A 12,819-nucleotide genomic window follows, 5' to 3' on the forward strand; every position below is an offset into this window, starting at 1 on the left:
AGTGTCTTTCAGCCATGTCTTTATATGTACCAGACAGGACTGTATAAGCTGCTTGCCCTGGCTACACCACACTGTTATCCAGATATGTGACTCTATGAACAGCTGAGAGAACAGTATCACTGCGTCACAGCTCAGGGAGACAAAGGAGTTTGCTGCATTATATAAATACTAGTTACCAGCCTGTCAAGATGACAAAGCTGCTGGGAGAAGGGGCTCTGTCATGCTGAGGTGCATGTGTTTATTTTTATGTGTGTTTGTGTGTGTTGGCGCCTTCCCAAACTGAGCTCTACCTGTGCCATCTAGTGGCCTGCTGCAGACCATTCAGGTGAGGAGCAGTGTTGGACTGTAAGCACATATCATTGGGCTGAAAGAAGAAAACATCCGGCAATTATTTTGGAACTGAAAGGGCCAGATATACAAGTTGGTAATGACTGTCATCTTTGTAAACCCTTTACGTATTCTTCTTTCACCGTTTTAATTGTTCGGACCAACGTTCCCTGTAAATAGTGTTCTCCACACTTGCCTACTTTGCTGCCCCTCCGCCGCTCTTTAAATAATGGTGTTCAAAGGGCAAATGTATTGTCTGCAGGACAATAGCATGAGCCAATTATTGGAAACTTCAGTTCAGGGCCATTGTTCATATTTTTAAGTTTAAGGCAGCAAAATAAGATTGTAACCTGTATCCGACAGGAACTACAACAAATTCCATGAGTAGGAATGCCAAAAGAAAGGTATGTCAGTGGTTCCCAAACTGTGTGCCGTGGTTTTCCTGGGGTGCCGAGCAGAATTTCAGCGGTGCCCTGGGGTGGTGGTCCAGGATCAATTCAAATGATTAATGGTCAATGTAATAGGCAAAACCAGGGTTTGTAGCTTCCAATCATAAAGCAGAAGCAAGTCCAGTCCCTCGCCACATAACTGATTATTATAAGGATGACATATAGGGCGAGATGTACTAAGCTTGAAATGTGATAAAATGGACAGTGATAAACCACCAGCCAATCAGCTACTACCTGACATTTTTCAAACACAGCCTTCGAGATCACAGGTAGCAGCTGATTGGCTGGCTGTTTATCACTCTCCATTTTATCACTTTTCAAGCTTAGTACATCTGGCCCATAAACACAATTTATTTCATTTTATATTTTTTTCTAATGTACTCAACAACAAAAAACTTTTGGCCTAGGGGCGCCACGAAAAACTTTCTGATACGCAAAGGAGCCGTGATTTGAGAAAAGTTTGGGAACCACCGGTATATGCTATAGAATATACCGGTGGTTTTAGAATAAACAGTTTTATTACGTAGTAAATCACTAATTCTCGGTATTCGCTTTATTCTGGGCCTCTATCTCAGCCCTCTGTTCTCTGCAGGGGTATGGGTCATATGGTCGACACGATGAAGATCAACATACATTACGGTTGACCACTAAAGGTCAGCTTAGGTAAAAGCATAGAATAGGTCGACATGGCTAAGTTGGACAGGGTCGGAAGGTCAACACAAGCATTGGGTAGACAATGCGAAGGTCGACAGTCAAAAAGGTCGACATGAGTTCATGACTAGGTCGCAGAGGGAGAATATAATAGTGTACAGAGCGCAGGCATCCATGCGAAGGGACGCTGTACACTCTTATGGTGTCAACTTACATCGAAATTCGTGACAATTTTTTTTTTTAAACTCGTGTCAACCTTTTGACTTTCGACCTTCCCATATAACGATATCCTATCCTTATATCATCTATTTATCATAATGACAAAGTTCCTGATTTACAGACTCATTACACCCATAGGGGGTGATATCAGTTAGGAGCATATTCTCATGCTGGGTACAGAACCGGCTGCATTATGCAGTATTTGCAGTCAGATTTGCATGTGCTCAGATTGCTCTTCTGTCTGATCTGCACCTTGTCGAAATTTGCACCTAATTCTAAATTAGTGCTATAATGTATCCACAAACCAGTATATATTGTAGAATGTTGACTGAGTCTTTTTTGTTGTATTATTTCATTAACTTTAAATTGAAATGTGCACTGCATATTAATGTGACAATCCAATAACCTTGATTCATTAGTTAGTTAAGTAACTTGAAACCACGCATCTCATTATCTAACCCTTTTCCAAACAAATCATTATCACATTTTCAATACCTCTCTGAAGGGTAAACAAACATGGCTGCCAAAAGTGCACAGGACATGTTATGTGATGGGGAATGGAGGGTGTAAGAATGCATAAAGTGGACACAAAACACCATGGCCTTGGTGCCGAGTTGATCATACACAGGTGGTATATGATATAGGATGATATGATATAAGCAAGCAAGGACGTTGCGGAATGACTGAAGGAATGTGTGTGTGTGTGTGTGTGTGTGTGTGTGTGTGTGTGTGTGTGTATGTATGTATATGTGTGTGTGTGGGGGGGGCATTACACCATAAGCTACATTGTCAACCAATGGCAACAACAGAATATTGACAGAAGATACAGTTATGGGGTTGGGATTAGGTTAATGCTACAATTTGGTTAAGGACTACAGTTAGGTGTAGGGTAACCAATGATTAGGGTTCAGGTCATGAGGGTTATTCTGGTTCACAAGCAAAGGCAAATTCACTCTCTAGTGGACAAAACCATGTGCACTGCAGGAGGGGCAGATGTAACATGTGCAGAGAGAGTTACATTTGGGTGTTATTTTGTTTCTGTGCAGGGCAAATACTAGCTGTTCTATTTTTATACTGCAGTATAGATATCAGTTTGAAGTACACCCCCCCTCCACCCAAATCTAACTCTCTCTGCACATGTTACATCTGCCCCACCTGCAATGCATATGGTTTTGTCCATTAGAGAGATAATTTGCCTTTGCGAGTGAACCAGAATAGGTACTTGTGTACTAGCACTGCGCCCCGATAATTAGTCGCCCGATTTTTTAATCGCATCGCATGCTATACACCCGATGGCATGCGATGCGATTTTAACGCATATCCGATATTAAATTGTATAAGCACCCTAGAGGGTGCTTACAATGCTTAAATGCACCCCCACGCCACCCCCCCAAGTATAAACGTGAACCCGAAGCGTGGCGAGGGGCGGCGGTACGCATCCTACGACCTTTTCATACCCCCACTATCCACGTCGGCGTGGAGTTGACTTTATAAAGTGTGGCGAGCCCGAAGCGTGGCGAGCGCAGCGAGCCCCGCGAGGGGACGCGGATACCTGTGAAGCCCGCGAGGGGACGCGGATACCTGTGAAGGTATCCGCGTCCCCTCGCGGGGCTCACTGCGCTCGCCACGCTTCGGGCTCGATGGCTCGCCACACTTTATGAAATCAACTCCACGCCGACGTGGATAGTGGGGTATGAAAAGGTCGTAGGACGCGTACCGCCGCCCCTCGAGAGCTCGCTGCGCTCGCCACGCTTCGGGTTCACATTTATAATTGGGGGGTGGCGTGGGGGTGCATTCGGGCGACTAATTTTAAAATTGTATGCCATTGTACAACATCGGCCGATATCGCGTCACATCGCATGCGATATGGTCTGCGATGCGATGGCCGCCGTGATAGTACACAAGTACCCCAGAATATCCCCCTATGTGTAAGGGTCAGGGATACTCAGCTTGCAATATAATTCCGCGTGACTGGCATAGCAACTGACAACATATGTCAATGTGACATGTTATCTTATGTATAGCTTGGTATAAGTGCATAATGCACATGTAGTGATGAAGCAGGCAGAAAGCTGGTGATGTTTGGATGTGTAACAATGCTGTTGTTTACATGGACCAAACATGTTTCTGAAACAATATTTGCTAAAGGTGCAAACAATCATGACTGAGAGCCTTAAGGGGGAGATATGTCACGTCACGGAGGGGAAGATTTATTAAGCTCAGTGATGTGATAATGTGGCTGGTACTTTATCACCGGCCAATCAGCTCCTAACTGTGAAGTTACAGGCTTGGTTTGAAAAATGACAGGTAGGGGCTGATTGGCCGGTGATAAGGACCTGACACTTTATCACTTCACCGAGCTTAATAAATCTACCCCAGAGAGAGATAAAGCAATCAGCCCCTAAACATCATTTTTCAAGCACAGCCTGTGGCATGGCAGGACCGGATTGGCTGCTACGCTATCTCTCTTGAATGTCCAATACATCTCCCAGCTTATGGTTCTTTATTTAAATCCCATGTCTCTCCTGTCCTAAGTATTGGCGCTGCTACTTCTACACGCCTCTGAGCTGTGTTTCACCGACCATGTTGAGATTTTAGTACGGTTGGTGTCTCCACTGTAGACAATGATTTAAGGTCCATACACACTGGGCGACTATGCCCAGCATGTATGGACCACGATGATGACAATCATCGCTGCGGGGAAAGCCGCTCAGTGCATACACACTGAGCAGCTTTCTCCCTGCCCGGGGCCAACGGAGGGGGGAGGACGGCTTTGCATGGCTCTGCAAAGCCGTCCTCAAAGCTGTTCAGCTGCTGGTATTACCAGCAGCTGAACGGCTTTCCCGGCGATGTTGCGGGAGCGCGCAGCAGCGCTCATCGCTGGGGCATACACACTGGGCGGCTTTTAGCTGAAAGCCGCTCAAACATGCTGTTTTGAGCGACTTTCAGCTCAAAGTCGCCCAGTGTGTATGGGCCTTTACAATGAAATCTTTCAGAAGCCCTCTCGCCCCCTAGTGGAGAGACTCACCACATTTTAACAGTACAAGAATTACATCTATTTACTTACGTGACATGAAGGAATTAGCTGGGGTTACACGGCTGACAGGAAATTGATGTACCACATCAGAGACATCTTCAGTTCTGCAAACAGAGATAAAGAGGAGGATATGAGATGTTTATTGTGCGCCACTGTACATGGAGAAAGATGGCAATAGGATGGCACAGATATAGCGGGTCCATCTCTTCTGACTTGTGTTACAAATACAAACATTACTTTGTTTTTTCAGAATTGGCGTGTGGATAGTCCAGCACTGCATTGCTTTACACTTTTAAAGATGGCCACCTCTGCTGGAAGCAGGTCTCTAGCATCCACTACCACTTTAGCAAGGCGGCACTAATTTAAAGGCATCCATAGATGAATCTGTCCCCTGGCAATGCTGTGGGAGCTTTCAGACCACAAATGCCAGGTCACTCCCAGGATGGACCCGTGTGCCAATCCGAAGTGCGAACCGACATTTGCGGTCCGAAAAGGGTATTCGTTTGTAGTATAAGGGTTGCGTTCCTGGGGGTATTAATAGCAATACTTGGTATTAGAGGACAATAACAGTACACTGCCACATTGTCTAGAAACAAATAAGATGCCTTTCTTGGATGGCGGTCCTGCTGATATACTCCCTGCGCCGCCTGGTCATTTGGCCGGAGCAGCGGCAGAGATATTTATCCTGTTTGGATACTCGTGTTATTCAGAGTAGAAACAGATCCTACCACTGCCACCACTGTCAAAAATAGCTGAGTTTAATCATTTATTAGGTGCTCGCCGGCCCTATCCGGTGACTACTCTGTTTAGTAATCACGCTTCTGAATGTTGCACTTTCTTGTATGGGCACCGTAACATTTTCCATGGCTTTGGCGTGAAACCAGAGACTTGGCCCTCGGGACGTTTGGCAGCACCGGCGGGGCTAGCTACACAGATATTGGAGACTTTGCAGTCACCCTAGGCCAGAAGAGTCAGAGGTGCCTGCAGTGGCATGCATAGCTGCGTGTGCAGGCATCAGACTCGCGAAAATATGCTAATGACTCAGACCCTGCCTTGTGCATAGAGAGGTTCACTGCCGACATATCAAATCCGACACGTACAAAGGTCCTTATTCTGGTTGACTCGCAAGGAGGCGAAAATCGCAGCCTTGTAAGCCCCCCGGACTCCGCTCGCTCTGCCCCCCCCCCCTCGCACAAAACGCTGGGCATTCCCATGGGCTGTTCCCCCCACTGCTGTCCCACATCCCCCTCCCGCACTGCTAGTTGCGAGTGGGTCTCCAAATATGTAGTATGCCATGCCTGCTTGCACCCTGCATCTGCACATGTGCAGTGGGGGACCGATTAAATTAGAATAACCCCCAAAGCGCATACCCGTATTAGTAAATGGTTAAGGTTTAACAGGTTTGACAGTCATTAGATTGACACCAAAAGATGGACATGCACCTAGACAAAAGGTTGACATGAAAAAGGTCAACACATTAAACAGTTGACACATGAAAATGTTGACATGAGGTTTCCATGAGTTCTTTTGTTTTAATTTGTAAGTGCTCGTGACACTATGAAGAAGGTTAAAATAAATAAAAAAAGTAATTTCAACCTGTTCGTGTGTCGACCATGACATATCCACATTTTTTGTCGTGACCTTTTGGCTATGTCGACCTTGTGCATGTCGACCTACCAACTGGGTCAGACCAGGGATTTTTTTTACCCAGGATTTTATCGGCCCTCACTCTCCAATGTCGCCGTTTCCACTTCACTGTATTCCCGGGTATTCCAGGCTGAGAGCAGCCTCTGCCGGCATCTCCTAAGCTGCCAAAGCCAACGAAGGACCAATCAGCAGTTTTTTGGGGGGAAATTCCTGGGTCAAAAATCCCGGGTTTCCACTGCAGCTCAACCGGGAAAGACTCGCTAAAAACGTTGCTTGTGACCAGGGTAAAAATCCCAGAGGTCGCTTTACCCGGGACTTTTTACTTGTAGCCGTTGCCACTGACAAAAATCACGGTTAGGTGTGGGAGAAAAAAAAAGGGATCTTCATGTCAGTGGAAAATGGGAACAAGTACACCCCCCAATCTGATCTTTATGGTTGTGACTGTCATTACCCAGGAAGCAGGTTGGTGCACTATAGTGACACCATGATGAGTTTTTGGGCCTACTCCGAAGCGTAGCTCAGGACGGCATCTCCAAGACTCATTTGTTGGGATGACATTATTTTATTATTGTTTTCCTGACTGGATTGTACTCAGTAATGGTGGCTACAGACCTTGTGGGACATGTTTCTGGCCCTCAGGAAAATAGCGATGAGAGAAGTCCTGAGGACTTACTGCAATGTCCTTGATAACCAGTGGAACCATTGTGTAGCTTCTCAGTCAGGAAGCGGGAGTGCGTTAGTGGCTGACGGCAATGACAGACGTGCTAGAAACCCTGGTGCGCATCCAAAGTTACCATGCCTCAGCGGTGACACTAGTTCCTGGTGAATTCTCAGTAATATTGAATCTCCTCACAAAATAGCTGCCTCCACAGTGTGTAACTATGGGTGTACTTTAACAAAAAGGCAGTGTTGCCAATAGCAACAGTTCGGATTGAATTATTTATTTAGTACATTCTAGGAAGTGGAAGCTAGACTCTCATTGGCTGGTGTGTTCAGTCTACTTTTAGAGATGTCTCAGTAAATCTACCCCAGAATTATATTTGGGGAATCATTTAAATGAAATGTGATAACAGCATTGTGCACCCTCGCACCCCACAGAGACAGAACAGAAAATTACACCAAAATTTAAGGAATTAGATATGACCCCCCCCCCCCCCCCCCCCAAAAAAAAAATGTAATACCGATTGGTGCATCCTTAAATGCCGCCATGTATTGCAGCCTGGGAACATGCACCAGCCCTATAGCAGGTGCAGTGTCTGTCTCTGACCAAGGCCTTCTATGCCTGCGGCTGTCCCTCAGAGACCGCAACATGACACACATTAACTGTGACACGCCCATAACACAACCATTGCACTATTAGGCACGTCAAAGTCACCACCCAGAAACACCCATTGCTCTCTTTTCCCCCCACATTTCAGATACCCCCGTCCCAATCGCAACAGCGCCACCTTGTGCACACTCTTTGTAACGCATAAGTCATAGGGGTTTTCAGCAACGTTCTTGTTTTGCAAGCGCAGTGGCAAATAGCCGCTCATATACAGGAACAAAGTGATGTCTGGCATTGTCCATTACCTACAAGATAAGAGTAACCTTGTTCTAATTCAATAGAAGGTTTTACTTCTACATTATTTAGCTAATTCAAAAATGGTTAGGGCTCATCCAGATAGATTCGCTGGGGAAACCGATAAACGCGCATGATATAACTAACGCGCTTTCTAGTCATTTATTTTTGATGCCATTCTCCATGTACTTTCCATGTGTGGTGCTTTTACCGGCACAATTTATTGTGCGATTAGCTCGTGTTCATAAAAACAGATGAAGCGTACTAAACAGCACGAGAAACCAAGCATCCTAATTTTAGTGCGTACTTAGGTGTCAGTGGTGGGAAAAGTGTACTTACAGCAGACAGGTGGGAATAAGCCCTGGAAACACTAGCACCTTAATCTATCTGAGCCCCAAACCGTTGGCCACTGCTAATCATAATAGTAGTGGTTGTCCTGGCAACAGCATATTAACTCTTGCCAGCGGAATACATAACAGTGAGGCCACGAAGAGCAGCGGAACCAATAGCTAATAAACTGTGATTATTGATACATTGCCCTATCAAAGACAATTCACGTACACCTGAAAGGCCAACAGTGTTTAAGGTACACAGGTACAAACAGTGGACACAAGCTTTTTTTAAGATTTTGTGGGTAAATATTGTATACTAGTTAAAAGCCCGTCAAAATGACGGCTTCTGCAATGTACTTTCACTTTGAGCTGTGACCGTTTTTACTTCCAATTTGTGCTGTGACCGTTTTTATCCCACTAACTCTCCATCACAGCCCCCCAATCCATATAGTTCCGTACACACGGAGCAATATATTGCTCAGTGTCACATTTGAATCAGTGACCAGAGACGGTCGCTGATGAAAGGAGACACTGCCGCACAGGGAAAGAGCTGATTGCCGGGGTAAGCCGCTGGTCGCGGAAGTGCTCCCAGCGACAGTCGCCCCATACACAGGGGGATATGGTCGCTCAGCGACCAATCCCCAGCGATAATGGCTAAAATCGCACCGTGTGTACCTCCAGTCTTCCCAGCTTCCTCTTTCCATATCCAGCAAGTTTTAAATTTTTTAGCACACAAAGGAGTAATTTGGCCTGTTGAGTGACCTCTAGTGGCCTGTGGCGGTTCTTCACCTCATAGAGGTGAAGAGAAGTTAGCATTTTATACATACATATATTTATATATATTTCATATTATGTAATGACCATCAGAACAGACCCTTGTGGGTCAACCTTTTGTAGCACTGCGACCTTCCATTTGTCCAGCCTTTGTACATGCAGAGGGTTAACGATCGTCCGGCTGTGACACGTGTTTGGGATTGCAGCGTGTGACGGCCATTGCAATCATCTCTGTTTTAGGGACAACCATTGATGATTCCAAGTCATCAATGCTTTATGGTTGATGTACAATATAGTTTTGCCATCGATGGGGGAGAACCAGATGGTTTCCCCTCCATCGATGTCAAGCATAAGCAAATATTTATTTATACCCAAGGGACTGGGATACGGAGCATAGCTCCGCCCTCGATAGCCACGAAGCCCCGCCCCCATTTTTTGATTGGCCCACAGGCCCATCAGTCAAAGAAAATGGACGAACATTAATAGGTAAAAACATTGATGGTCATCCATTGCATAGTATTCCACTATCTATGGCCAGTTGCACTATTGCCGTCGTTGGCAACGGCAACAATGGCCATCCCAATCCGACTCATTGATTTTAGGCATGCCGGTACTGGCCATGGGAAACTACAGACAATATATATGGCTTTTTCGAGTAACTTTCTCATTCGCTGCCACATACTGTACAATGCTGGCAGTAATGTGCTGGTTTCTGTGCTCAGGAGCATAGACTGCAGCTTCCTTGTGTTGGGCAGGCCCCTATTACTCACGGAAACAAAATGGGATGGATAAAATGGTTGAGGAAGTGCAAGTAGGGTGGGAGCTATGAAAACAAGGAGAGTGAGTTGTTATTATGTGCATACGCTTGTTTAACACAGTATACCCCTCCAGTACTGCCAAGCACAGAGCGCACTCTCTCCTGTGGGTTATGCTGGGCCCCCCATTCTAACCGCCCATGTGACGTGACGTTTGCACGGGTCATGAAAGCCACCCGATGCTTCCTTTTGGCTGTGAAGTCAAGTAACACAATTGTGGGAACCCACAGATACGAATCCTTTGAACCCAGGTGCACCAGGAGCTGCAGCCATGAAATCCAGGCCTAGGAGAACTGTCAGCTGCAGAAATAATGTAGTTATATTATGCAACAATGTTTTCACATTTAGATTACTGTAATTTGTTTTTATTTAATGTAAGGACGAGCGCTAAGCACGACACACAAGTGTAGTAAGATGGATTTGGGTAATAATAAATGGGGTTGGGAAGCCAATCCCGGGGCATTTTTTCAATCCCGGGATTGAAAAAATGCTCAATGCCGGGATTGGCTTTCCTAATAAAAGAACGCCCTGGCTGCCCCGCATTTACTTACATTTGCAGATGCAGCAGGGTTGCCGGGTGGATGGGTTGCGGGGGTGGGCGGGAGGATGGGTTGCAGGGTTGCTGGGTGGGGGGACGGGTGGTCCATGCTGCTTGCTTGCTGGTGTGCTGGCTAGTTGGGCGGGTGGCGCGGTTTCATACTGCTGGGTGTAACCTCTGCCTGCGCAGCACTGCTCTGCCGGCTAACGGGAGAAGCCGGGCAGCGTTTGAGCGTGTGCTCAGACGCTGCCCAGCATCCCGGGATTGGAAACTCCAATCCCAGGATTGAAATCTCTGCGTTTTGGGGGCCAAATCCCGGGATCCCGCCGATCGGCCACCCTAAAATGGGGTCTCCAAATAGGATGCAATAGCAACAGATAATGCTAACCACAATATGGCCAGCTCTGGGGCTAGTAAGACTAGGGGGTGTATTCAATGCTTTCTGCAAGCTGTGACAACAAGCAGGGCTACCAGCTCGCTGTCACAGCTCGCAGGGTCAGTATTCAACTGACCCCCTGCACACGCTGTTTCCCGCCTCGCTAGGTTTTTGGGCCTTGCAGTTTGGGGGAATCCTCGCCATCATCTGACAGCGAGGATTCCCCCGGAATGTAGAATACGGTGAGCGGCCGGTGCGGGGGTTAAATAGCAAGGATCACTTCTTTTCGGCAATCCCCGCTGTTTGACCCCCTTTGCCGGCCACCCTGAATACACCCCTTATCTGGATTGGTGGCGTGGTGGAAAGGGACCGGAAATATGCAACACTGTTCTCCCTCTGCACGTCGTATCCGGTTGATATATCTATGTCGTCTAGATCGACCACGCTTAGTTGAACGCATACAGTTAGACGCCTGAAGAAAGTCGACCGCATCTAGCTCGACAGTAGAAGAAGTTAGACGCAAGCGTTAGGTCGCTGGTCAGTTTTCCAGTTGGTGCAGGTCGAGCGCATTGTAGGGACACTGTGCATTTAGGTAAACGTGGACACTGTATATGTCGACATAGCCGCAAAAAACCATGAAAAACTAATGTCGAACATGTGACCGTCAACCACTCCTTTAGATCGATAAAGCTTGTGTCTAACTTTTATTACTGTAGATCTAGACACGGTCGACTAGGTTTAGGTGTCTAACTAGACAGGTTCGCTAGGGGTGGTCTACCATAATGCGGTCAATCTAGACAGTGTCCGCTATACCCTAACCCTGCACATTGGGGCCTTGTGTAAAGGGTCATTGGTACCCTCATTGCACAAGACAACAAGAAAATCCCTACTGCAAAGGGAATAATGGCGGTACAACAGTTATCTTGCTGCCTCATAGGATTAGATTCCCACATGGTCCCGTATGTGTGAAGTTTGTATGTTCTCTCTTAGTAGAGAGGTCTCTAACAAAAAACCTGTGGACATGACCTGATTTTGATTTGGAAGTAACAAAAAAAAAAGCCACATATATTTCCTGTGCAGGGTAAATACTGGGGGGGGGGGGTTGCATGTAGCCCAACGATTTTATACCACTTTTACACCAAAACAAACCCAGTCCATGTTATGGAACATGGTTTCAAGCCCTGTTACATAGGATTGAAACCCTGTTCACACTGCAGGCTGGAACTGGGCTGGAGAGAGCTAAAGTACTTGGTGGCACATCTTCCTTTCTGCCTACCTTCCTTTATAGACGCCATGCAACCTAGTAAAAAGGTGTCATTTCCATGTATAATTACTGGCACATTATACTTGAGGGAACTCTTTCCTGGAGAGTTAACTAGTAATTCTATACAGAAAGCTGCAGCAGCCAATCAGACATCTCCAATTTCCAAAGTGCACTTCAAAAATGACAACAGAAACGTAATTGGCTGCAAAACACAACTCCACATATTTCCCTAGCGTGCTACAAAAAATGTATACAGACATAGGACCTACACCTAATTATACAGGCATAAAAATTGTACATTTAACTCTTCAGTCACCCCCCCCCCCCCCATGTGTGATCAGCTGCAGTGTCAGAAGGTGCAGCATCAGATCGTTCTGCAACAACAATGGCCACCCTCAGGATATGCCGACCGGGTGTCGCAGCTGTCGCTCAGGCCAGGAAAGCTCCATTGGAAGAATAATAGGGCCTACACTTGTAGCGATCCCCGTGCATTTTCCACGCGATCTCACTAGATCGATTAAAAAATGCACCATTGCTCCGTGTGTCAGGGCCATTGCAATGCGCGGCGCTATCACCCCAACGATTAATATCCACCATGCTGGATAAATCTACGTAATCGCTGGGGCCAGGGCCAGTTTTCTCAGAGGAGAATCACCTGACCCATAATGCACATGTGCAGATAATCTAAAAGCACGTTACCATCACCACACCATCAAGACCTGAATCGGGTTCATAATTTGAAGCCAGGTACATAAGAATATACAGCCACTTGATGACAGGGTCACAAGAAGATGACACTAGGATCCAAACAGTTGTCTCTATAAAGCTT

At 46.3% G+C, this 12,819-nt stretch overlaps 1 long non-coding RNA gene across 1 annotated transcript in view; it reads right to left on the reverse strand.

Moving 5' to 3' along the window:
- The window catches only part of LOC146042388 (uncharacterized), a 115,244-nt gene that overhangs the window by 36,876 nt on the left and 65,549 nt on the right, over positions 1–12,819 (reverse strand). The window contains exon 3 of the long non-coding RNA XR_014463855.1: positions 4,714–4,787. This is a non-coding gene — a long non-coding RNA (uncharacterized LOC146042388). The remainder of the gene's footprint in view (positions 1–4,713; positions 4,788–12,819) is intronic.

Source organism: Crinia signifera, chromosome 19, assembly GCF_055691185.1.
Source record: "Crinia signifera chromosome 19, ASM5569118v1, whole genome shotgun sequence".
Taxonomy (NCBI): domain Eukaryota; kingdom Metazoa; phylum Chordata; class Amphibia; order Anura; family Myobatrachidae; genus Crinia; species Crinia signifera.